Source organism: Canis aureus, chromosome 4, assembly GCF_053574225.1.
Source record: "Canis aureus isolate CA01 chromosome 4, VMU_Caureus_v.1.0, whole genome shotgun sequence".
Classification (NCBI taxonomy): domain Eukaryota; kingdom Metazoa; phylum Chordata; class Mammalia; order Carnivora; family Canidae; genus Canis; species Canis aureus.
Genome location: NC_135614.1, coordinates 80,467,464 through 80,495,256, shown reverse-complemented (window position 1 = coordinate 80,495,256; position 27,793 = coordinate 80,467,464). Strand labels below are relative to the sequence as shown.

The following is a 27,793-nucleotide window of genomic DNA, read 5'->3' as shown; positions in this document are numbered from 1 at the left end:
ATATAATTTATATCACACATACCTTTTTTTTTTTTCGCACATAACTCTTAAAGCAATGTTTGTTATTACTAACTTTTGTCGTGACTTAGAAATGTAACAATAGGACTTCATGAATTCAGGATCTGCTCAGAGAATGTGTCATAAATTTAATGCTTAAAACATATATAGAATGATAAAAAAGATAAATACACATGCTTATTTTATAAATCTGAGACATAATAACTAACACCCTTTCTTGCACCCAACTGGACAAGAGTCATTTTCTCATATTAAATCTATTTTTGGTATAAAAGTATTTTTAATAAAGACCTTCAGAAACATGAATAAATTAATTATGCTCATTACTATTGAATGTATTCTATGATGTGATAAATGAGCTATTTATCGTTATTTGTATGAAACCTACAAACAAACAAACAAAAAGAAACCTACAAGCAACCCGGTGGAACATAGAATTCACAAATACTAGTTTCCTAGAAAATTCTTCCATTTTGTTTAATTAAATATTAGTATTTCTGTTTCTACTAGCTTTGTAAATAAGTAGGTCTGAACTTGTCATATTTAATATTTATAACAGCGCTACAATCTATGACAAAGTTTGTCTATAAAGAAATACTTAGAGCATCCTCCAAATCTAAGATGACAGATACACGGAGCAGAGCTCTGAATTTGTTTACCTTTTCCTAACAGCCCTTAGTAAATTCTATGTCTGTCCCTCCTCTAGGTGAAGAGCCTTATTGTAAAGCAACTAACTACAGAGTCACTCACTTGAAAAGGTGGCATTGGGCTTGTTCATCGTTAATTCAATGAAAGGAAGTCTTCTGGAGCTCTGGGAAGTTCTTTGTTATAACCTCTAAAGGAAGACAAAGTAGAAGTATTCTTTGTTTGTTTGTTTTCCTGTTGGAAATATTTTAAATTGGTGGATGCAGCTATCAACATATAATGTCTATCACCACTGTGATCACTCTTCTAATCTGAAGGCCAAAACAGCTATGGCACAGAAAGGATGAGCTGTCCATGGCATTGCTGAACTACAGAATTAACCACTGTGAAACTATACTGACTTTGCCCACCTGTCAGCTATTTAAAGAATTTTCCGTCATTCACTTGTCATTGGTTATGTAAATGCTAACATATGGCATTGAAGGACACAATGATAAGTTTCCAACAATAATGTAATCTTTAATTAGGCATTATTTATTTATTGCATGGAATATTAGAAAATCATTGAAACTTTGATGTCTGAAATTTTTAATATCAGAAAATATTTACTGAGCGATCACACCGATCAAATCCTAGGAAACCCTAGGAAAGGTGTGTGCCCCTATGTTGGTAATTATGTAGTTTCAGATTTCCTCTCTCTGTCAGTCTCCCTTTCTTACAAGATTTTTTCAATTGATAGGCATTATATAGCATCTTACAACCAGAGTTTATACAAATTTATTTTATTCTAAAATAAAACTATATATAAAAAATGAGTATGTTGAGTGTTAGCCCTATTGTCTGAGTTAAAATGTTTATAAAACAGTGAGTTTGGAATAAAGGAACACTTTAGATCAAGTGTATATTTAAAATCATTTCTAATTACTGTGAAATATTCTAAGGCAATGTGTGAGAAAAAAATTCAGTTCCATGAAAAATAGTTGCATAAAAAATAATTGGGTTTCTGTACATTATTAACAATGGATTTTACATATTTAAACATGGAGATTGACTTTGAAATCTTTAAAATTTTATTCAGAACACAATGAGTATTATCCAACCAAATAAAATATTTGAAATTACTGATTCTTACAATCTTCTAGGTGAAATGTGAAATATGGGTATTCTGGTTGGCTAGTTAAATTTGGTTTTATTTATTCTTTGTGTTAGAAATTATACAACTATCCTTATATCTAAGTTTAAAAGAAAGGATAAGTAAGGTTGTATTTGTATTCAATCAGTTAATCATCATCATAATAAAGACCACCTCGAGTCTACTTACTATGTTAAAACAGAATTCAGCATACATTGTAAGGTCTTTTCTGTTATTATTTTCATTAAATTTCACTAGGCTCAGCAGTACTGGTGTTGATTTGCATTCCAAAAGATAGTTTCAAATGGTATCATGGATTTAACTTGAAACATAAAAGCCAACACATTCAAAGTTAAGCTCATATTCGATTTTGTTATAATCCCCGTTAAAACTGGGCTATTTTTAAACGTTTGCATATTTTTCATTTATAATGCTCTCTAATAGGGTTGGCCTTACTGCTCAAAGTAACAGAATAAATGTTTAAAGACTCAAGGTTTAAGGGACTTTGTAGAGCCCTTTGTCCATCTTTGATTCTCATTACACAAACTGACTTCAAACTATTTGATGTGAAAGACCTCGGTCTCCTTTATTCAGCACTCATTATTATGTACCTACTATGTGTGACACTTAACTTGTTGCTGGGGATTCATAGTCTCTTGGCCTAAAAATGTTCAGGGTTGATGGGAAGATAAAACTGGCCTCCAAAATTGCATTTCTAGTACAAGTACTTTGAAAGAAATACGGCCAGATTGCTTGGGAGCACAGAGAACAGACATCTAAGTCAAATAGCGGAAGAGTAAAGGGAGTTTTTTAAAGGTTTCTTGAAGCAGAAAAACTATTTGACTCACAAAGCAGAAGCATTGTAGGAAAAGGACTTTAAGGTTCAGGTATCCAAACTGTCTTCAAGTGGCTCCACTTTCCCCCTGGCCTTCTCTCCGAAGACGTAGCATGTAAATGAAGCTGGTGTGTTCCTCTATCCTATTTTGACTAAAGATGGTTTTAATGTTTCCCTCAGTTTGACAAATCTTTAGACAGCTTTCTTCCTGACCCTGTCTCTGACCACCCTTTCCTTAGAACATTTACTTAAGAAAACTTCTGATTGAAAATTCTTTCTCTGCCCCTCTGAGATGTAAATCTTCTCTCCTCCTCTGTACAGGTTTGTAACCCACTGATGCCTCATTCAAGAACCTGGGAGCCAGCTCTTTGAAATGTAACCCTCAGGAAAGACACTCTATCCCACTCTGTGACAGACAAGGAGCCTAACTTAAGAGCCAATTAGCACACACAGATGACCTAATCATATCGACAATCTCTCTCCCAAGGTTCCAGTATTTTTCCATTAGCTCACAGCACTTAAAAATTTCTTGCTTTTTGTTTCAGTGTAGTTTGGTTCAATCTCTCTTCCCTATTGAAATAGACCTAAAAAACCCCATCTTCCTTGCCTGTTTAACTCCACTGGGTACAATTTTTCTTTGGCAGTGCCAAGGTACAATTTCCTCATGAACCAAATTTGGAGCGATTGCACGGAGTCGGCCATAATCAGACACAAATAACATCATTTTATAAAATGGATTTTGTAGTTTATTATTCTTTTGATTCAAAGGAGGTGGTGAAATTTGTAGTGAAAAATCAAAAGTGAAATATAAAATATGCATTAAGATTTTTCAGATTTTTTTTAACTTTTAACTTAAAAGTATGGCATTAGTACTCATCCTATTGATATGCAACATTGGTATGTCATGAGGATTGTTAAAAGTGCCATGGATTTTTTTGTTGTTGTTGTTGTTTCCTGTTGGTTTTGTTTGGGTTTTGTTGTTGTTATGACAAAACAGGATTCCTCACAGAAAGGTAAATTTTGCTCAGCATACTAAAGACAATGTACATATATGAGATTCTTTAATGACATGAAAAGAAGAAACGTATCTTTTAACAGAAAGTTAAAAAGTAAAATTATAAGACTCAAGTCCTTTTCCAAGTGTGTTTTGTACATACATACGTGTGTGCATTATACAATGTAAGGAAACTGCCACTTATGGACAATCAGCAAAGGCAAAGATCTACAAAATGACTTTGGCATTCACTTCAGTTCAAAACTATATTTAGGGGATCCCTGGGTGGCGCAGCGGTTTGGCGCCTGCCTTTGGCCCAGGGCGCGATCCTGGAGACCCGGGATCGAATCCCACGTCGGGCTCCTGGTGCATGGAGCCTGCTTCTCCCTCTGCCTGTGTCTCTGCCTCTCTCTCTCTCACTGTGTGCCTATCATAAATAAATAAATTAATTAAAAAAAAAAAACTATATTTAATCAGTTCCCTATAAGTGTCAAAAAATATACTTGTTAGCCACTCTGGAAAACTGTGTGGAGGTTCCTCAAACAGTTAAAAATAGACCTGCCCTACGACCCAGCAATTGCACTGTTGGGGATTTACCCCAAAGATACAAATGCAATGAAACGCCGGGACACCTGCACCCCGATGTTTCTAGCAGCAATGGCCACGATAGCCAAACTGTGGAAGGAGCCTCGGTGTCCAATGAAAGATGAATGGATAAGGAAGATGTGGTTTATGTATACAATGGAATATTACTCAGCTATTAGAAATGACAAATACCCACCATTTGCTTCAACGTGGATGGAACTGGAGGGTATTATGCTGAGTGAAGTAAGTCAGTCGGAGAAGGACAAACATTATATGTTCTCATTCATTTGGGGAATATAAATAATAGTGAAAGGGAAAATAAGGGAAGGGAGAAGAAATGTGTGGGAAATATCAGAAAGGGAGACAGAACGTAAAGACTGCTAACTCTGGGAAACGAACTAGGGGTGGTGGAAGGTGAGAAGGGCGGGGGGTGGGAGTGAATGGGTGACGGGCACTGGGTGTTATTCTGTATGTTAGTAAATTGAACACCAATAAAAAAAAAAAAAAAAAAAAGAAAATAAATCACAAAGTACAAAGGAAAAAAAAAATAAAAAATAAAATTAAAAAAAAATAAAATAAATAAATTTAACAATATTTTCTTATGTCCTGATGTCATTTTTCTTATGTCTGTGGACTTGTTCTTTTAAGAATTCTGCTAAATAAGCACAAGTAGAAAAAGCACAATTTATTTAAACTTTGACTTTTTTTATTTTAGCTGCCCTACTTTATAGATCAAGAACATAGCAAGCTTAGAAAGAGTTTTCCCTTTAACATCATGGCTTTTATGTATTTCTGAGCAATTTTAAATGGTTAGAAAGCTGTCTGAACCAATTCATAGCTAATATGTTACTCTTGCATAATCTTGACTTGAGAAGATATTCTTCTCCTTGAAGTTGATCAGGAAAATAAGAGAGAAATATGGTACCAAGCAAACTTCCACTCAGAAAATGTAGACCAAAGACACTTTATTTCCCCGCCTTGGGTTTCATTTCTGTCCTTGACTCTTCACATGAAATTGAAGTAAATAAAAGTTGTCTATGCTAATATAAAGCTTCTGAATTATAGGAAGTCTTTCATTTCTGTCCAAACATGGGACATTCGTATTAGATATGCTATCACCTACAAAAAATTTTAAATAGCAATATATGTGGTTAGGTAAAGAAAAAGATTAAAATTTTTATTTAAAAAATGGCAAATTTACATTGAAATTATTTTTGATCGCGTTTTCTCCAAGATGGGATAACAATGCAATTTCTCATTAAAATATTTTAATGGCATATGTAAATAATAAAAATTATTTGGGGCGGGTGCTGGGTGGTCCAGTAGGCAGGGATCTGCTTTCTGTCTCCCTTTGCCCTTCACCCCCTGCTCGTGCTCTCTCTCATTTTCTCTGTCTCTTTAAAATAAGTTAAATAAAATTTTTAAAAAATAGATTATCTAGGTAATACAACAGAGTAACAAAATAATTGAGAGTAAGTAAGAAAATCAAGGTTATTTTGTCATCTTTTATAACAAAAATTTTCAGACAAGTCTTAAAAATTCAGATAGTATCTTGTAGTTTAGCAAAAATGTAATGAATTAAGACAAATTTCAATTTTTAAATTCTCTTTTTCAACATACCACATTACGTTTCTTTAAGAGATAGCATATATTTAAGCGATTTATATGTGTTCACGTTAACACATAACTCCTTGCTGATAAGTTCACTCATAACTTTGTTGCTCATACTCAGTTTTAAGCAACACATATATAACACCTTTCTGTAATTTATGAATACAACTTCACTAACAAACTGAAACACATATAATGTTTGTTAATTTTTTTCTCATGGAATTGTAGCATTGTAAATGGCTCCACATTGACAAAATACGTATGTTACAATGCTGGTTTAAAAATGTGAAAAATATGTGAATCTTTCAAACCACAATTTCTGAGAACATTCAACCGTAAATTTATATTCTTTAGGGGAAAGGAAATAACATTGTATCAAGTACTTCTTTTTTTAAAAAAATATTTTATTTATTCACTCATTAGGGACACAGAGAGAGAGAGAGAGAGAGAGAGAGAGAAACAGAGAGAGAGAGAGGCAGAGACAGAGGCAGAGGGAGAAACAAGCTCTATGCAGAGAGCGATGTGGGACTCGCTCCTGGGTCTCCAGAATCACACCCTGGGCTAAAGGCAGATGCTCAACTGCTGAGCCACCCAGGTGTCTCTCTCTTTTTTTTTTTTTTTTTTTTAAGATTTTATTTATTCATTCAGAGACACAAAGAGAGAGAGAGAGAGAGAGGCAGAGGGAGATCAAATATTTCAATAACACATACAGTTTAATATTATCTACCCCTCTGTTCTATAGCTAAGTAGCTCTTCATGACTCCATTGATATGTAGGCACTTTAAAAAATGTTTTCATATGAAAACATAATTTTAAGTGCTCACTCAGCATACTTAACAGGAAGTTCCTATTGTGTGATTGAAATTATGGTGTAAAATCCCGTGTTCATCTTATTTTTTTTGCTATTTTTTTTCTCTTTCCTACTAAAAAGGTTTTTTCAAACTCTACTCTGCATAAAACTTGCTGGAAAGCTTGTTAAAAATCAGTCTTCTACTTCTCATCCACAGATTTTATGATTCAGTAGGTTTGGGTCTCAGCCAAAGAATCTTCATTTTTAACAAGCATGCCAGGTAATTATTATGGATATGATTCCCAGATCACATTTTTAGAAATACTATTTATCTTGATTGCTCACGCCTATCCTTTTTAACATTTAGCTTAATTTCAGACCTTTTCTCTCCCCCTATCTCTCTGTCTCTGTCCGCCTCTGTGCAATAACCAAATGTTATAAACATGTGGCAAAAAAAAAGTACACTAGTGAAATGATTGTACATATAAAATAGCTTCTGAATATTCCTACCCTCATGCCTTAAAGCCATAGTGGGAACTGAATAAATGCCATTTTAACCACTATAATTTTATTTGCATTTCCCCTGACCATATTGTTTTAATTTTAATCTAATATTTATTACCTCCAACTCTTTCATTTTGCTATTCTGGATCAGAATTTTGAAAAAAAAAAAAAAGGGTATTTTTGTAATATTATCTCATGTGTAAAATGATATCTACTATGACATAATATCATTGCTATAATTTATCAACTCGATGATACCCTTGTTTTTGTGTATTACCAAGATGGAAGCAGATGCCAGAATTAAATTTTAATCCAGTGTGTTTTATTTATTGTATATGAATTTCAGGGGCAGGAAAATTAAAAAGGTTTATCTTAGAATCATGAAAATATGGTAATTTAGTAAATAATATTTTTACTGTTCATTAACAAAACTATCATTTTACTTGCAATCATGACCATTACATACCTTGGGATCAGTTTCATGGTGGCTCAGATCATGTGCATGCTCTTGGAATTATTCTTCCAAAGTTTCTAAAATGTGCTTATACTCATTGACTCTCCTGTTGACTTCCTATTCTATAGTCAATCTCCAGTAAATTATACTTGTTTAAGCAACTTTTCAACAGTAATCAAGATCATTTTATTTCAAATACTTAAGACTACAAATGATAGAGCAGTTGAAAGAGACTGGGTTATGCATCCATCATCATTTAGTTCCAATTTTTTCTTTCCCAGTTAACTAGGTGTGCAACTAAATCTGTGAGGCTCAGTTGTTTTAAGTCATGCATACAAAAGTCCTTGCATAATATAGTTTAAAAGTTGTCTTAATTATTTCCTCAATGCGGGACACTTGGGTGGCTCAGTGGGGGATGGTTGGGTGGTTCAGTGGTTGAGTGTCTGCCTTTGACTCAGGGCATGATCCCAGGGCCCCAGGATTGAGTCCCACATTAGGCTCCCTGCGAGGAGTCTGCTTCTCCCTCTGCCTGTGTCTCTGCCTCTCTCTCTCTCTTTGTATCTCTCATGAATAAATAAATAAGATCTTTAAAAAAAAACTATTTCCTCAATGCCATCTATTTTTGGCTGATACATATGTTTGCAAAATACATAATTTTAAAACAATGAATTTTAACACTGGTTGAATCAGAATCATCAGCTAAGCATTTTCAACTTATGTAAATTAATTTCTATTTGTTTTCCAAGTATACTTATCTGGGTAGTCTGGAACAGAAGTGTGTGGATGTTTACTTTCAGATACTATCTAGCCCTCTAAATGTATGGAACCCTGGAAGCCAGGGAAGCATCATTTATGCATTCCTTCTTTCTTGCACCCAATACATTTTTGTGAGTTATATCCTATGGATGGAGCACTATGCTGTCCATTAGAAATACAAAAGTGAGAAGAGAAGAAATGGATCTTAACACTAAGGTTCCTTCATACTGACAGTGCACTGGGCATCCTGACAGAAATGTAGGACTCCACAGAAAGTGTTGTGCTGGGCCTGGTATGTAACAGCTCATGAGGTCAAGTTGTTTGTTCACATTTTAGGAATTTTGCAGACCAGCTGATGTCATGTTACTTGTAAACCATGGTGGGAATATTTAAACAATAGAAATCGGGATCCCTGGGTGGTGCAGCGGTTTGGCGCCTGCCTTTGGCCCAGGGCGCGATCCTGGAGACCGGGGATCGAATCCCACATCGGGCTCCCGGTGCATGGAGCCTGCTTCTCCCTCTGCCTGTGTCTCTGCCTCTCTCTCTCTCTGTGACTATCATAAATAAATAAAAATTAAAAAAAAAGGAATACAATTTAAAAAAATAAATAAATAAACGATAGAAATCAATGCATGCTAAATAAAAATGTGTTTGCTTGGATTTTGTTTTTGTTCCCCTAACCACCCCCCCCATCTAGTTTTAAGTAGTTTTCATCACACCATTCTTATTTGCATGGCCTGAAGTTGGAGGAGGTATCATCCAAAGTCTCCTAAATTGAGTGAAGCTTAAACTGAGCAGCAAAAGATAGACAAAATAGATCTTGATGGAGAGAGAAGGTGGATTCTTTTTTTTGTAGATGAAATTGCATAATCACAAAAGCAAAATTACACAGAAAAAGATGTGATGCCTTAAAAGCAATGAAAGAAGCTTAATATGGCTTAAAATAGAACATACAGAGAGAGGGGAATGACAGAAATTTAGGCTGTGGAAACCAACAGGGAAATTCTCATGTAAAAACTTCCCAATCCTATGAATATGTGGTTTGTTTAATTCAAAGACAGTGGGAATATAATGCAGTATTATGTAATCATGTCTGCATTTGAGATTTGATTTTGCAATGGTTTGTAGAATGGATTGAAGAGGAAATAAGAGTTCTATGGGAATTGGATAGATGGATTTTTTTTCTCCTGTCAGAGGGAGAGAAATGATTTTGCCTTGGATGGTGTTGTTGGGTGAATTGGGGAAATTCTGGGCACTGGGGCCTTGACCCAGCCAGACCTGAAGGAGATACTGGAGGTTCTTTGGTCACAAAAATGAATTTAAGGATAGACATGCAGCACAGTGATAAGGAACATGAGCAGGAAGGCTTATTAAAGTGAGAAGTATACTCTTGAGAGATAACAGTGGGAGAGACAAGAGAGAGAAAGACAGCACTCTGTCCTGGGGTTTGGGTTTCCACCTTAAATCATCATTTGCTAATTAGGGACAGGATATTCATTACCTACAGCAGGGAAGCAGGGTTTCAGGCTTCTTCTTCCTAATTTGGTTCGGGGTTTCTTGCCAAGGCACTTGCTATCTTTGGCCTGTCTGGTTTGATCTGACTTCTTATGGAGTGCTATCAGAACAGGCTTCTGACATTTCCAATAGCAGGTCATGACTTCCTATTGCTGACTTCCAGGTGTCTTATTAGAACCTAACTAACTGCCTACTTTAACAATGGTAATAGGCAATGGAGTTGAAGATAACTGGATATAAAAGAACTGTTTCGTGAAAAATTATAGGATGTGGTCATTTGGATGTGTGAAACATGGGAGAGGGGAAAGTTATGACCTACAGATTTCTTATTTGATCTATTCATTTAGTGAGTTATTGGGAAAAGAGGTATGCAGGCACAGAAGAGGGAGCTAAGGCAGATTAGGAATACTTATAAGGGAGATTTAGGAATGTTTTGTTTGAAGTCCTTGTATGGGTAACATTCTCATTGAGGTGTTGAGAAGGAAGTTGGAAATGAGGGTGTGGAGGGTAGGAAAGAAATATAGTTTGATGATATCCATTTGAGAGTGAAGGAGAGAGAATAAAGCCATATAATAGAAGATCATAAAAGACACTTTCACAAACTTGTATCATTTATCGGTATAATAAGCCAACCCAAAACTAAGTGGCTTTAAAATTAACACAATTACTGTTTACATTCCCTTGTGTTAGTAATTTGGTTTGAATTCCACTGGATAGTTTTTTTGGCTGGTTTCAATTGATATTACTCAGCACTTTGTCCGGGTCTGGATATTTTGGCTTTTAAAGCCTCACTCATCCAATTGGCAGTTGGTTCTCGCTGTTTCCCAGGTCACACATTTTCATCAGGTTAGCCAGGGAATTTTTCTTTTTTTTTTTTTTTTAATGGGGAACTGTTTCCAGAAACAGGCAAAGAAAAGTCAATTCTCAGTGATCATTATTTCTCAAATCTCTGCTTGCATGGTATTTGCTAATATCTCATTGATCAAAGAAAGTCACGTGACCAATCCCAGCCAGTGTGGGTAGAAACTATACAAGGGTATGGACACAAGGATACATGATGCTTTAAGAGCTATTTCTATAAGAGTCTGCCATAAATCCCAAGGATCAAAGATCAAGTGGAAGATAGAATAGCAGAGAAAAGGGACAGCTAGGATGTTGGTAAGAGAAAATTAGCAAAAAGAAGCATTGCAATGGCAAAGGAAGTTGGTAAGAGCAGCAGAATCCCGTTAAGGAGAAAAGGTTACATTTTTGGTATGCACAGGGAATCTTTGCACCTTTACTATCTCCTCCATCCATCAATTTTGTGTCAATTAGGATTACATCACACTGCACATAATGAAAAGGAGTTCTTACAGGGGCTTAATCACAGAGGCAAATACTTGACCAACACAAAGCTCAGATGTAAATCGTTCAGCCCTGGTACTGTGGCTTAACACGGTCTCAGAATATGACCGTCCTCCACTACTTGAATTGTCATCTTCCATCTTCATACATGTTACTTCACTCTCATGGCAAGACGAGTAGGACACTACCAGGCATTAAGAAGGAAGAAAGTAAAAGAGAAGCCAAGGCTTTCTTTGAATGAGGCTGTGGGAAGGACTGTTGCCAATACTTCCCATGGCCAGGCCTTCTGCAATATGGTCATATTTAATTTTACAAAAAGAGGAGCATTGGAATATGTTTAAGTGGCTGGGGTGGTGGGAGAGGGGCATAAACAGAATCAGAGTACGTTAATAAGGTTATTCTATATGAAATCTGCTGTGCCTGCCACAAACTTCTACCTACTTTGAGATACACAGCAACCCAATCTTGCCCCAAAGTCTCTAAGATTTACAAGATTCATTTTTCTTGTGATTTTTAAAAATCTAGACAACACATACTAATTTTGTGCTTTTTCAGGAATAAACTATTTGACAGAATGGGGATTTTTTTTAAGTATTAAAATATTAACTGATAATAAGAAGCTAACACCTATTCAGCATTAATTTGTACCTAGCATTATTTTAACTGTTTGCACATTATATCTCAATTAAACTCCACAACAATCCTTTGAAATAAGTACTAATATTTTCATTAAATTTAAAGATAAGGAATTGGTCAGAGAGAGGCTAAGTAGCTTAGTCAACTTTATGTAATTAACAGACTCTTGAACTTTCTGACATAAAAGGACAAGTTTTAGCTGATATGGTATATAGTATTGCTCACTAATGTGATTAAAAGTATAAGACAGAAAGTGCTTTCTGTCTAATATTAACATCTTAACCTAATATTAGATTTCCAAACAAGTAAAGTTTCCAGTGAAGAATTTTTATTATGGAAGATCTCACTCTGGCTCCATTATTTTTATTATTTTTATTTTTAAAATCATGTATTTATTTTAGAAAAAGAGAGAGCACAAGCAGGAGGAAGGGTGGAGGGAGAGATTCTTCAAGCAGACTCCCTGCTGAGTGCTAAGCCCCACCGGAGACCCTGAGATTATGACCTGAACCAAAACTAAGAGTTGGACACTCAACCTACTGAGCCACCCAGGTGCCCATGCTCTTGTTATTTTTAAAACAAAACTTCCTCTTATGATTTTCATTTCAATTATATTCACAGCATCATCATAATCTATACACTCATATTTTAATTTTTATTCACGTTTCAATATTAATGAATTTGTTAAAATTAGTAATGACCAAAAAAGTTTGCTTTCAAAATATCCCAATCATTTTCATTATTGTGACAAATAATTTAGTACTAGATTTAATAATCTAATGGGGGATAAAATGATACCTTATAAGGAAGACTTCAACATTTTAGAAAATTCTTGAATGACATAGTTTTTAAAATCCTTAGATTATTCAAAAGTCTAATAAATTCTTTTTATATACAATAATGTGAGATTTTAAAATATTAAGCAATAGAAGCCTCTTGAATCCATGACTCCTATCTGTTAATAGTCAAAGGTGTATTTATATCACATCTATGAAAGAAAAGAAGTAATAATACCTTTTTATTGTGTCTTTCTTTCCAAAACGTACCTTAACAAAGATCCTGAGACAGTCTTTCATGATAGAAAGCATGAATATAATGAGAGAGTCAACCCAGGCAAGTATCTTACATTTATTCAAACTATAAAATTGCTAGTATCTAGAAAACTTGTGCTGAATCAACTTTATTTAAATGGAATATTGCAGCACATTCACAATAGAAGCTCAAACCTTTTCCTCTGCATGATAATATGCCTTTATGTTTTTCAGAAAGAAAATTCTCAGAACATTAAAGAAAGTAGAAATTCTTATTATTCAAGAAGTTGGGTAGAAGAAATGTGATGACTCTGACTTCAATAAAAGGCAAGTCTTATTCCAAACAGTGGATTCATTTTTATTAGGCAATCTTGTTTTTATGGTAATTGCCAGTACAGTTTATGCAGGGAAGTCTGAACTATGGGCTAACATAGATTCCATTATTTTGTGTAGAAAATAAAGTGTGGTAAGGCTACCTCATCTCAAAGGCTGATGTTCTGATTATTTATTTCATGTTCTCATAATATCCAATAAACTTATAAGTTGAGTATTGTAGGAAAACTCTAAGTTTAATGATTTACACTTTAAGCTTATATGATGTTACATACCAACTATATTTCAATTTTAAAAACATTAAATTTAATGAACTTGCTGTGTTAACTACATTTATGTGGTCTTTATTTTTTTTAATGTGGTCTTTAAAAAGTCTCATCATCACACTTTTTAAAATATTTCTGAATCTTTTTTTTTTTTTTTCTAATTTGGGGGGTAAGTATTTTATATAACCATCCATTTGTTAAAACCTACAAGCAACTTTCTTTTAAAATTCTGTTTCACTGAAGTCAATTATATGTCTTTGAGTCAGTGTTGAGCACCTACATTGTGCCAGGCACTATTCATGACTGGAAAGATAAAACGACATTTGGTGGAATCCTTGCTGTTGCTTAGCTCATTTAATTAATTTATTTTTCAGAATTAGGCATTAATCATTAAATAACTATGTTTTTCAACAACTGTATTTGTTTTTAACTATAACACAATTAATTAAATCAAAAATATACTTTTCTGGTAATGCCTTTTTTTTTTTTTTTTTTTAAGATTTAAAGATGAGAGACACAGAAAGAGAGAGAGAGAGAGAGAGGCAGAGACACAGGCAGAGGGAGAAGCAGGCTCCATGCACCGGGAGCCCAACGTGGGATTCGATCCCGGGTCTCCAGGATCGCGCCCTGGGCCAAAGGCAGGCGCCAAACCGCTGCGCCACTCAGGGATCCCTTTTTCTCACTTTCTAAAAGGAAAAGAGAGATAACTAAAAACTGAATAGAAAATATAAATTAACTAGTATTCAGATTATTAAAGACGCATCCAAAGCAAAATGATATAGAAAGTTAAAATATGCGATTGAAGATAGGTAAGTAGGTAGCTAAATATCCACATATATCTGTAAGCCAGATAATAATGGATTAGTCCTATTAATATTAGATAAAATCATCTTATATAAAATGCCATTGATTTAGATAAAAGAAATCACTGAAAGTGAGCAAAATATAAAATTACTGGAAAAGTATATCAGGGCAGCCCCCGTGGCGCAGCGGTTTAGCATCGCCTTCAGCCCAGGGCGTGATCCTGGAGACCCGGGATCGAGTCCCACATCGGGCTCCCTGCAAGGAGCCTGCTTCTCCCTCTGCATGTGTCTCTGCCTCTCTCTCTAGCTGTGTCTCTATGAATAAATAAATAAAATCTTTAAAACTAAAAAAAAAGAAAAGTATAACAATTCTAATGTAATATGCAGCTAATAAAGCCTCAACAAAATATGAAGCAAAAAAAATCAACATAATTAAAAGACAAATATACAATCAAAATATGAGATTTTAACATTTTACTCGTGATAATAAATCAGGTGGGAAAGTATGAGAAGGACTTAGACAATTGGAAAACACAACTAATAGCAATGATCGAAGATACAAATAGAAGCCAATGATTGAAGATACAAATAGAAGCCACTACATTAAAGGTATAGAAATATGGATGATTTTCAATTATGTGCAACATGCTATTTTAGCATGGGCTAGACTATAAAGAGAATCTCAACGCTCTTTTAAAAAAATGACAAACAGGAATTTGTTCTTTGATGAGACTGCGATTAAGTTAAAATAATTGACAACACGTTTAAATCTCAGTACTTAAACTTCAAAAAATCCTGAGTTCAAAGAAGGAAGCATGATGTAAAAGTGGACATATTTATAACTGAACATTGATAAAGTATTCCTTATTGAATGTATCCATATGCAACTTGATTTATTTAATAAAATATTTCTTAAGGAGATATACAGTTTAATCATCACAGATTATGATTATCCACAGTGTTGCAGATTGATAACCCTGTAGATAGGGCTGTTGTTGCTGGAGTGAACAGCATAGGGACATAGACAAGATATTTTGTGTAGTTATTATCAGAAGGGACACAGAACATCCCTCCATTATTGTCATACTGTCTACCAATATTGCTTTGAGAAAATTGTCCTGAACAATGTACTGGATTGGGAATGTAGACATCTGAATTTTAGTCTTCAGCTTGGACATATTTTGGAACACTGGACATATATTTCAGGCCATAGACCGTTCAATTCTTATGCATCTGCCATGGCAAATCACTGGACTAATCCTCTAAGAATCTGGATATTAATAAATATTAGCCTTGCAGGGTAAGGAGAAAAGCTTGGTAAAGTAAAGAAGTGAGAATAATAATCAATATTTCTGAGTACCTAGTTTTATTAAATGTAGAAATGGGGATGATGAGAAATATTTTGAGTACAAAGGTGCCCCCAAGGCACGCAGAAAATTCACAGGGAGTATTTTAAATTTAAAGGGAGACACGGCAATACTGGAGACTTGCCACACATCATGTGAATTACCGGTTAGAAATCACTGTTTTAAGATTAGATTGCATTACACTTCTCTCCAGGTCATGTTTTTGGAAAGCTGGGTTTTTAGAGGCCTTTATGTAAAAGGCAAGTACAATGCAAAAATCAATATAGAACAGGAAATGAGAGTGGTGGTGTTGAATCAGAGTCCAGTATTTTACAAGGTGAATACTGTGAATAGTATTTAATAAGTACTGGTATTTTTTTTTTTAATGCAACAGGCAATATAGTGAATAAAAGAAAATTCTTGCTATCATTACTGATTGTAGGTAAGAGCAAAGTTAAGAATTAAAGAACAGTATTTCTCTGTTACTTTAAAGAGATTATGTTTTTTTCAAATGACTATTAATTTGTCAAGACATAAATACTTTGAACTTTAATAGAAATCACTACTCAATAAATGGAACTGTTAGGTATTTCTTTTGATTTCGTGTGTCAGGACAAAAGAATGGTAACTGAGGACGCTCTGAACTGCGAAAGTCTGAAAGTCTCTGATTTTGCTGACACGTCAAAAAAGACACTCTGAAGTTAAGTAAATATTCTAAAGCTGCGCATCTTGAATAAGACTGATTGAAGGTTGAGACTCAAGCTCTTTGACTCCTGGGAGTATGTTCTTGGTTATCATGCTGTAAATATGTAAAAATGTATAAATATGTAAATAATGCTGATGGAATCTTATGAATTTATAATTGGAAACTCTAGAATATCCTGAAAATAATAATAATTAAAGTTTAATACTATGGATATATTTATAAATTCATAGTCTGCAAACATTCTATAACTGTGACAACATAAAAGACAGTAATGTCTTTTTATATATTTATTATAAATCATACCTGGTGACAAAATGACACTCCAAGCAAATTTCACCTTTTGGTCTTCTGTTTTTTCCACTGAAATAATTCTAAGTTTTTGGTCTCCATTTCTGAGGGCAAAATTTTCATACATTGAGACATATGCACAAAAACAGTGACAAATTATACTTCATCAAAATTAGAAATTTTGCATCAAAAGACCCTTGTTATAAAGGTGAAAAATCAAGCCACAATATAGATATAGATGATATAGATATAGATATAGATACAGATATAGAATACACATAGAATATAATATATGATGTGTATATATATTCAATACATATATCCAATATATGAAGAAAACAATAATAATTTGAACAATTTGAACATTTTACTAAAATAGATACATTGATTGCAAATAAACATGAAGAGATGGTCAATATCATCAGTTATTAAATAAATGACAAAACTATAATGTGAGGGACGCTACCTGCCTTCCACTCAGGTTGTGATCCTGGTCCCAGGATCGAGTCCCACATCGGGCTTCCCCTTCTGCCTGTGTCTCTGCCTCTCTCTCTGTGTCTCTTATGGATAAATAAATAAAAATATTTAAAACAAAGACAGAAACAAAAACAAAAACACAATGTGATATCACCAAATACTATCGTGATGGCTAAAATCAACAAAGTAAAATTCAAATATTGATCAAAATGTTCTCTAATTGATACTCTCATATGTTGCTGATGGAAGCCCAAAATAAAAACTCTACTTTGAAAAACTGTCAATAAATTGAACATATATTTACTCTATTACCCTCTAATTTTATATCTAGTTGTTTACCCAAGAGAACTTAAAATTTAAATCCACACAAACACCTGTATTTAAATGTATACTAGTGTTTTTCATAATCACTATAGACCGCCAAAAAGTTAAATATTCCTCAACTGACAAATAGATAAACTCTGGTGTGTGCATACAATGGAATATTACTTGACAGTAAGAGAGACCAAATTGTTAATAATATGCAGACAGAGATGGGTCTCAAAAACCGTAAAATAGGGGCACCTAAGTGGCTCCGGTCGGTTAAGTGATGGACTGTTGGTTTGGGCTCAGGTCATGATATCAGGGTCCTGGGATCAAGCCCTGTGTGGGCAGAGTCTACTGGAGATTCTCTCCTCTCCCTCCCACTCTGCTCCTCCCCACCCCTCACACCTGCTTAAAAGTGAACTCTCTCTTTCAATCTCTCTAAATAAATATATAAAACCATTTTTAAAACTAATGAAATAATCCCAGCAAAAAAGGCTAGCTGACAGGGTTTGGTTGGAGGGAGAGATTTACTAAAAAAGGGCATAAGGGAACATTTGTGATGATGCGGTAATTGTTATATAAAATGCATATATTTTTCAAACTTGCTGGAATTTCAAATTCAATTAAATTTAAATGTTATTGTATGTGAAATATATTTCACTACTCTGACTTTTTAAAAATCTAATTTTACTTTAAAAACTTATATTGTATCCAAAACACAATTAAGTACATGGTTACTTTTTTCACCACTTTTCAAATAATGACTCCACCCTACTCGATTATAATTCATTGTTTAATGATGGCTCATATGTGTTTGTCATTTAGTATAAGAAATTTAAGATATAAGCCAGATAGTTAGCTTTTTATACTGCCATATTTTTGACATATAAATGTTTAAGATACACATATTTATATTACACAGAATGCAATGAAACACAATTTAATTTTAGGCTAAAATCTGATAAATAATCTATACTTGATGCCCTTCCAAGCACATTTGGATGCAGTTATAGCTAGCCTAAGGCTTTTTCCCACTCTCTCTTCTCTTCTGGAGCAACACATACTTGGCCAAAGATGAAAAATGTCACCAGTCTCCCAGCTGTTGAGGTTTTATTTTTTCTTTCAGCTTAATACAGCTAATCAGCTGCCAAATTTAAAATATCACTTTCTCCACTTTTATTATACTCTAATCTGTCCCCACCTTCTTCTTGCAATTAGTGTTTAGCTGCACATAATTTTATGTGTAATTCCCATGAAGCTTCTAGCACACATCTGGTACCTAATATGGACTCAAAATGTATAGCTATAATAATGATAACTTTTATTATTATTTTATCTTCATAAGAGATTTTTATTTTATGTGATTAAAGCATAGTTATTTTTTAAATTTTGATTTTATTTTAGTTAACATGCACTGTTATGTTAGTTTCAGGTGCACAATACAGTGATTGAACAATTCTATACATTACTGAGTGTCTGTCATGATAAATGTACTCTTCATATCCTTCATCTATTGGACCCATCCCTCCACCCACCTTCCCTCTCTAACCATCAATTTGTTCTCTATAGTTAAGAGTCTGTTTTTTGGGTTGTCTTTTTTTTTTTTCCCTTTGCTTTTTTTTTTGTTGTTGTTGTTGTTTATAAAAGGTAGTTATTTTACTTTTTTGTAGAAATTTATTTTGCAGTCTAAGTTTCAAGGGCAACAATTTTGCACAGTATATTTTGTTTCTAAGTATGGATTAAAATGTGTTCCACTTATTGCTGTTTTGGTGTTTTTTTAGATATTAGATATACAATATCAGAGTTCAAAAGTGAATGTATTAAAAGTTCATTCTATGCCAGATATTATGCTGTTTGGAATTCAACAATGTGTAAAAACAGATATATCCCTTGCACTCATAGAGACACTATTTATGTACCAAATGGTATAAAATTGCTCATTTTTTTAAGAAAAAAATACATTATTTTTATTTAAGTAAAACAAAATATTGAATAACATCAGCAATCTTCAATATGGAAAAAAATAGTCCTTTGATAAAAGTTCAAGAATTTAAGTGGAAGTAACATTGTAAAAAAGTCACACTTATGCTTTTAGGTTCAATTTTTACCATCTGAGGTGGAATCATGTTAACATTTATAACGCTTTAGGAAAATTTTATGAAGTGTATATAAACTTTAAGAAATATTTAATTTTCTTTTCTAATTATTGGATATTTTAAAAATTATGTTTTAGTCTTTATCCAGGATTTCTATATAGTGATATGATTCATTTTCTCTGTTCAATTTTATTTAATTAATTTATTTTTAAATATTTTATTTATTCCTTTGAGACAGAGAGATACAGAGAGAGAGGGGGAGCATGAACAGGGGAGAAGGAGAGGCAGAAGGAGAGGGAGAAGTAGACTCCCTGCTCAGCTGGGAGCCTGATAGGGGACTCGATCCTAGAACCCAAGATCATGACCTGAGCTGAAGGCAGATGCTTAACCATCTGAGCCACCCAGGTGCCCTTTCAATTCAATTTTAACAACAATGAATGCATTTTTTTTAATCTTTGTAATTCTGAAGTTCTTGTTTGGGTGGCATATTTATTTTTCTGTAGTGTTTAGAATTACAAAGATTATCTGTAGGCTTTGTTGAATCTGTCTTCCATTTAGACCTCAGAGGTAAAGCTGGTGATCCACAAAGCCCATAATGAAGTGCCCACCCATCAACTGGATATAAAGAATATAATTTAACCAAGTGGAAATATTCAAAAGTAATGAAGAGACCTGGAGTTTCTAATACTATTCAAAATTTTCTTCTGAACATCATAAGTCCACAATGGGAGAATTTGATCCTCTGACTTGCAAGGGGTCTTGAAAGAAGGGGCTTTTCCAGTGACACTGAACACTTCTGGAAGGAACTGCTGACATTTCATTGCCTGGAGAATTCTCTATTTGACCTCAAAGTCTGGGGTATAGTCCTACATGAGATTCTCCCCAGGACTACCACAGATCATTAACCCTGTTGAAATCACCATTCCTGGGACTGTTCCTACCTTGACTCTTTAGCTTCCGGTTACAAGGGGGATAAACTCATGAGGAAGTGGTAGCAAGTTCTTGTTCACTTATGGGATCCTGCAACCAAAAAGAAGAGTAAGCAGATCTCTAAGTGAAAAATAAATGATGGAGGAGGTAGATTATCTAAAATCAAACAAGCAATTAAACCAACACCTAAATCAATTGCAATATTAAATACAAAACAACCTTTGGGGAATGTAAAAAATATTTTAAAAATATAATTTCAGCAGACAAGTCAAAACCCTGTCACTTCTAATTAAAATCCTCCAAAATTAAAAGTAAAAATTAAACAGCAAAAATTCAACAAAGTACTCTTCTTAAATATGTTAATAAAATCATACGAGAAGTACTCGTAAATTTATTGAATGAAGGTAAGTGCAATAGAAAACAAGAATAATAGAATAACAAAACAATAATGTTTATTTTAACTCTAAAAGGTAAAAAAGGTCAATCAACATTTTGTGTTTTTTTTACTCTTTTTCATTGTTGTTTTGCTTTTTACACATTTTCCCCCAATTTTATTGAGAAATAATTGACATTTATCAATGTATAAACTTAAGGTATACAGCATGATGGTTTGGATGTGCTTGATTAAATGAAAATAGAACAAAAATTATGTATTTCATTTCTCTGATATGTATTTGATCCTGTCATTGTAGCACAAAAGCAACCATCAGTACTAGTCAGTAAATGGGAATGGCCATGTTGCAATAAAACTTCATTTACAAAAATATGTGGTTAGTTAAATTTGGCCATTTTCTGATCCTGACCTATCAGATTTACAACTTTAAAAGAGAGGAAGCTACCTTTCATCAGGTAGGTAGAAAAAAGAGTACTCCCACATGCAGTTGGTATAAATGTTAGTTATAATAACTTTCTTGAAAAGCATTATTGAACATATAAATGCCTTTGATCCAGCAATTGCACTTTTGGAAATCTATTCCATTACAAAGATGGAAGAAATGGGTACACATGGATATTGGGGTGTACATACACATGGTGTTTTGTGGTGGAAGAAAAATGTCCATCAGTCAAGAAATGGTTTCATAAATTACATCATGTCAAAAACATATTAGGCAACCATTAGACAAACAAATTACAGATACACTGCTAACTACACCAGTTGTACCATACTATACCCATCTGAGAAAATACTTTTACTTGGAGCAAATGATGTAAAGAGATAAACACCAATAAAATGTAACATCAAATTGTTAAAAAAAAAAAGAAAGAAAGAAAGAAAGAAAGAAAGAAAGAAAGAAAGAAAGAAAGAAAGAAAAAGAAAAGAAAAAAAAAAGTATCCTAAAAGTATCTAGGCAAAGAAGTCTACTACCAAAAGAGAAAAAGAAACCTCAAACATTTACCTTAGTTGTTGTAATACCAAACAGTATAATACAGAAGTCTCTGGTGTACCTTAAACCTTCCATTGTATTTGAGATTTTAAAAAATGAGGCCTAATGTATTATTTATATTTCATGAATAAATGCAAAAGTACAGGCTATCAGGCTTTATTTCTAAAATGTTTAAAATTAGTGGATCTATGTATGCATTGAATCAAATTGATGACTGAAGGAAAAATTATTTTGTAGATGCCAAGATATAGTTTTGTCATATGTATAGTTTCAGTTATTCTTTTCAGAACTTGACAGATATCACAAAATATTTTGTACAAGTCACTAGGAATATATCAGGAGGTTATTTTACAAAAAGCAAATAGAATAACCATTTTAAAAGTCAATAAGAAACAAATGTGTGGTCTAACACAACACAGTAGAAGCTAGTAGTCTGACATCAAGGTGTTAGAGGGTTAGCTCCTTCTGGGAGGTACAGAGAATCTGTTGCGTTCTTTCTCCTGGCTTCTGGTGGTTTGCTGGCACTCCTTGGTGTTGTTCCTGGACAAGTAAATACTTCACCTTGATTTCTGCCTTTATGATTCACACAAATCTATTGGATGCATGTCTTCTGGTCTTTACCTGGCATTCTGTTTGTATGGACAGCACTCATAATGGATTAGGGGCTCAGTGTACTCTAGCATGACTATCATAGCTAATTATATCTGTAACCGTAGTTCCAAATAAGGTCCCATTCTAAGGTACTGGGGTTTAGGATTTCCACATAAGAATTTTGAGGGATACAATTCAACCCACAACAGATGCTACGATGTATTTTTCCTGCAAAGGAAAATATAGTATTCTTACTCTATGATAATGGTTATTGTAGAAATATCAAGTGTATTTTTATTTGTTTTTCCTTTTCTTCCATTTTTTTTTGTTTTTCTTTTAATTGAACATGTGCTATTTTGTTAGAAAAAAATCTGTGTTTAAATTTAAATGAATAAACCTATTGAAATACATTGCACTTTGACAGAAAAGTCTTTCCCAGGAAGTGTTCTGTAAGGAGAACTATGTAATTTATTTTTATTCTCCTATAAATAAAATTCTTAAGTATAATATGATTAAATCCTGTCAAGAAAAACTTTATCTTAATTGTTTTCCATATTTGAGGGTTATTTGGGAAAAAAAGGTTCTAAACCAATATGCCAGAAAGAAACAACACTAATCACTGAGTTTATGAAAAAGTTCAGTGACTCATATTGGAGATTTAAAATATAAAGAGCAGGAGAAGAGGGGCAGGGAAATTTAGGAAGAAACATACAAAATGAAATATTGCAATCTTAAAACGATGGCCTTTATCTTCCCTCTCTTGCCTTCATTTATTTCCTTATCCAACTTAGATTTCATAGTGAAAAATTTTAACCACTTTTGGTATTATCAACTTGCTTGAGGTATGTTAGAGTATGTATGCAGGGTCAGGGAGAGAATGAAGCCAAAGCAGATGGAAAAAGAAAAAAAAAAAAAAAACTAAAACAAATGGGGAGGTCAAGGGAATGAAATCCTGTGATTTCCAGAGAGTAAGGACTGAATATTTGTGTCCTTGCTGAAAAGGAAATGTGTTTTGTTGTTTGCTTATTTTTCTAAAGAAACACTGACCTGAGATGATAAGATTTGTGACTGGGAAAAAATAAATTGAGAATTGTACATAAAAAGTATTTATTGGTTAAAGTATTTTGAAGGATAATTTGTGGCTTAAATGTTCTTTAATGACAGGAAATGCCGGGGATAGATATTTGTGTATGCATTTTGATTTAAAAATATAAGTTTTCTGGGCAGCCTCGGTGGCTCAGCGGTTTAGCGCCTCCTTCAGCCCAGGGTGTGATCCTGGAGACCCTGGATCGAGTCCCACGTTGGGCTCCCGCATGGAGCCTGCTTCTCCCTCTACCTGTGTCTCTGCCTCTCTTTCTCTCCTCTCTGTGTTTCTCATGAATAAATAAATAAAATCTTTAAATATATATGTTTTCTTTATGAACTATATATTATATATTATATATAGATAATAATATATGCAATATTATTAGAATCAACATTGTTTATTTGTCAAGTCTGAATCAAGCTTCCCCTCTTTTTAGATTCTTTCTCTCTCTGGCTATCTAAATTCTTGGTGAGTTGGTCCTTTTGTTTCTTTGCACATGTCCAAAAATAAGTATTTCCCACTACTATGTGTTCATATGTCTCTATCATCCAGTAAGCTGTAAATCTATTGGGGAAAAAAAATTTCTTGTTTTTTTAAAACAAAGTTGCTACCCAAAATAGGTTCTTTGAATGAATGAACAATTATCTCTCTTTTTAGCACACTTTTTTTGTACCCAACTTATTCACTTTGTTTTTTGGCAAAGAAATAAAATATTTTTGACATTATTGTGAGCATTCATGTTACCAAAATTTAAATGTATCACTGCCAGTTATGCTCCAAGTACATGTCAAATATAATATTACAAAATAGAAAAGTAGCAATTAAATTGAGATATAAGGAAATAATCATTGCTCCAAAAGTATTTATTGAGTGCTTTTGATACATGAACTATTGTTATAGACTTTATTTTATAGTAATGAATGAAAGAGAAAAAAATAAAATTCCTGTCGTGAGTTTATTATACTTTACTGAATATAGATATTCACCTGAAAACTCACTGCTGTACATTAGCTCATGCTACATTATCACATCATTGAACCTATGAACTGCTATAGATCATCATATTTCACATATTTTTAGATAACTTATGCTTTGCTTCATGTAATGATATTTAATTTTTACCTACTTTGTAAATTGAGGTGATAATGTACGAGTTCCCAAACTCTTACATTTCTGCCCTTATTATGAAAAAAAAAAATTCCTTCACCTTTTTGCCCCTGTAGATTTCAACTGACTCATCTCCTTTCCCAACAAGAACAGATACTCCACAGACACAGCAAGATGTGTCAAAATTTTATTTTTTAGCACTTATCTGAACCAAAATCACTGTGCAAAAACTTATCTTCAATAAAAATGAAAATTCACTTTGTACTTTATTTATTTATTTTTTTAGTGATCTTTATGTCTAATGTGGGGCTTGAACTTACAACTCCCAAGATCAAAAGTTGCATGCCAGCAGGCAGCCTACTTTATATTTTAAAGATGTAGTACAGGTTGTTGAAAGACACTTGAATATGCTCTTTTTACCAATGTGCTAAAAACACTAATTTCCAGGGGGTGAAACTAACCTTTCATACACACAAAAAATATGCCTGTTCCTTATAAAAACACATCACCTAATCCTTTGCCCTAAGATCCACTTTGAAATTGAATAGTACACATTTTTTTTAAATTAAATACCTACCATAATTGGTTATTTTAAAAACTAATTTGTAATTGAAACTTACGTGTTTTAAGCATCAGCTTCTAAGGATCAGCCAGTTTTAAAACCATGGGATGCCCCAGGCACTTTTACATTGTGACCTTTATTTTTCATTAAATGTGTTATGTAAAATTGAATTTTGATGTAGTCCCTGACTTAGTTTAACCCTCAGTGACTTATAAAATCAAGCAATTAATATATTTTTAAAAAAAATCATTTTACTTCAGATTATGGTAGCACATTTCCCTCACACCTCTGTGCCTGATTTGACCCATGGTGCCTGACCCTATACATGATTGCTTCACAGGATACTTAGAGCTCATCATATCATATGAACCCACATGGACATAGCATTTATCTCCCTTTTAACAAGCCATATCAAAGTAAGGAGACCTAATTTCACACATTAGAGAAAAAGAGACAGAATCACTAATCAGGGACAAAGGAAAGCACATGTGAAATGAATGTGGGCTGGGTGAATTTTTTCCAATTATCAGGCTGTATACTATAAGGAAAAGATGATTTAAAAAATAGAAGAATGAACAGCTTTTGCTTCATTGTTTTTTTCTGGAAAAGAAAGACAGCAATTATTAATATGGAGTGTTTATTTTTGTCAATTTGCCACAGGAAAATATGGCAGAAAATGGTTTAATGTTCATAGAATGTGGGAAGATATTTCACAAGCAGAAAAGGGATACAGATCTTAAAATAGTAAACATTATGGTGGCACAAACAAGTGGTAGTCATGGTAGTCTCAATTTATTTTAATTATAGAAATTTGTTAAGTTCTATGTGCCACCATCAGAGAGAAAAAAAGATTGACATGTTTATGTTGTTACAAAATAAGAACATGAGAAAGTCTGGAAAAAAAAGGAAGTAACCCAGGCCTATACAGAACAACAACAACAAAAAAGTTAAGTTACATTTTAAAACAAGCATTAGAAATGTTTCTTATTTTAAATGCTCACTTATGAACACATAGACTCATGCACACACAAAGACTCAACCAAGGATGACTCATCTACAATATGCATTTGAACCCTAATTGCTCTTCTTTCCCATCCCCAGCCCCATATTGACACGTGTAACTAATAATTGCCACCAATAACAAATGAGTATTATCCTCTTGGGTCCTCCATTATAAAGCAATAGGCAAAGTATTAATTAAAATGTGGTATTGGGTCACCTGGGTGGCTCAGCAATTTAGCACCTGCCTTTGGCCCAGGACGTGATCCTGGAGTCTCAGGATTGAGTCTCATGTTGGGCAACCTGCGTGGAGCCTGCTTCTCCCTCTGCCTATGTCTCTGCCTCTCTCTCTCTCTGTGTCTCTCATGAATAAATAAATAAAATATTTTTAAAAAATGTGATATCATCCTTAAAGTTTTTACTATTTCCTATAATACTAATTATAGGCTAATAATTTTACTTCTAATACATATGCCAGTGTAGATGTTGCATTTTTTAGGTATGATTAACCTTTAACCAAATAACTTTGAGTAAAGCAGATTATCCTCTATGACGTGTGTGGGTTATATTCTATAAGTTAAAGACTTTAGGAGCAGAGACTGAGGGCTTCTTGAAGAAGAAACAAATTTTTTAAAAAGATTTATTCATTTTAGAGAGAGAGTGTGTGTGTATGTGCATGGGGTGGTGGGACACAAAGAGGGGCAGAGGAGAGAGACAGAGGAAAATCTCAAGCACACTTCCTACTGAGTGTGGATCCTGATGCAGGGCTCAATCACAGGATCCTGAGATTGTGACCTGAGGGATACCAAGAATTTGACACTGAACTGATGGAGCCACCTAGGCACTTGAAGAATTTTGCCTCAGGATAGTAATGTAGGATCTTGCCTGAGTTTCCAGCCTGCAGATTTTGGACTCAGGGCCACGACATCAATTTGCTTGAATTTCTAGCATGCTGGTCTGCTCTTCACATGCTAGATTTGCTAGTCCCCACAATCATGTGAGTCAATTCCTTAAAATAAATCTCTTTCTCTCTGTAGACATTCTATGTTCTGTTTGTCTGTAGAACCCTAACTAACATAATGATGATGGCGATGATGGTAACAATAATAATTCTAAATTACTTTAGAGTTCCAGAAAAAGAGAAGAATGTGGTGCAAGAAAAAAAATCTGAAAAAAATAATTAATTAAGCAAAAGATATGAACTTGTAGATTTGAGCAGCTTAGTAACTGCTGTCAGACACATCCAGATAAATACACACACAGACACATCATAATCAAACTGCTAAAAACTAAAGATGAAGGCAACATCATCAGAGCAATAGTAAGAAGAAAATGGCAAGTACTTTACCTAACAAGAAAATGAAACTAAAAAAAAACAAAAACAAAAACAAAAAACGTATGAGGTACTGAAAAAAAAAAGAAAAAAGTACCCAAAATTCCACATCTAACAACATTCTCAGATGGAGAAAAAAAAAAAAAAGTTTCAGCAGATCAAGTTTGAAAAATTTCTGAAGAAAGAAAATAATAGAAGGGAGGCAAGATGGCAGAAGAGTAGGGGTCCTCATTTCATCTGGTGCCACAAACTTACCTAGATAACTTTCAAAACATCCTGGAACACCTATGAATTCAACCTGAGATGTAAAGAGAGAACAGCCAGAGGCTAC

At 33.7% G+C, this 27,793-nt stretch overlaps 1 long non-coding RNA gene across 9 annotated transcripts in view; it reads right to left on the bottom strand.

Annotated features, from left to right (window-relative positions):
- Positions 1-27,186, bottom strand: part of LOC144311958 (uncharacterized) — a 113,727-nt gene extending 86,541 nt beyond the window's left edge. For 7 of the 9 annotated variants that reach the window (XR_013377429.1, XR_013377430.1, XR_013377431.1 and 4 more), the window contains exons 1-4: positions 27,015-27,186; positions 20,410-20,488; positions 17,056-17,149; positions 16,605-16,693 (exon numbers count right to left, since the gene is read on the bottom strand). This is a non-coding gene — a long non-coding RNA (uncharacterized LOC144311958). Of the gene's footprint in view, positions 1-14,028; positions 14,133-16,189; positions 16,395-16,604; positions 16,694-17,055; positions 17,150-20,409; positions 20,489-27,014 lie in introns of those variants that run through there. The other 2 variants (XR_013377433.1, XR_013377432.1) reach the window with 2 other exon arrangements.
- Positions 27,187-27,793: the final 607 nt, after the last annotated feature.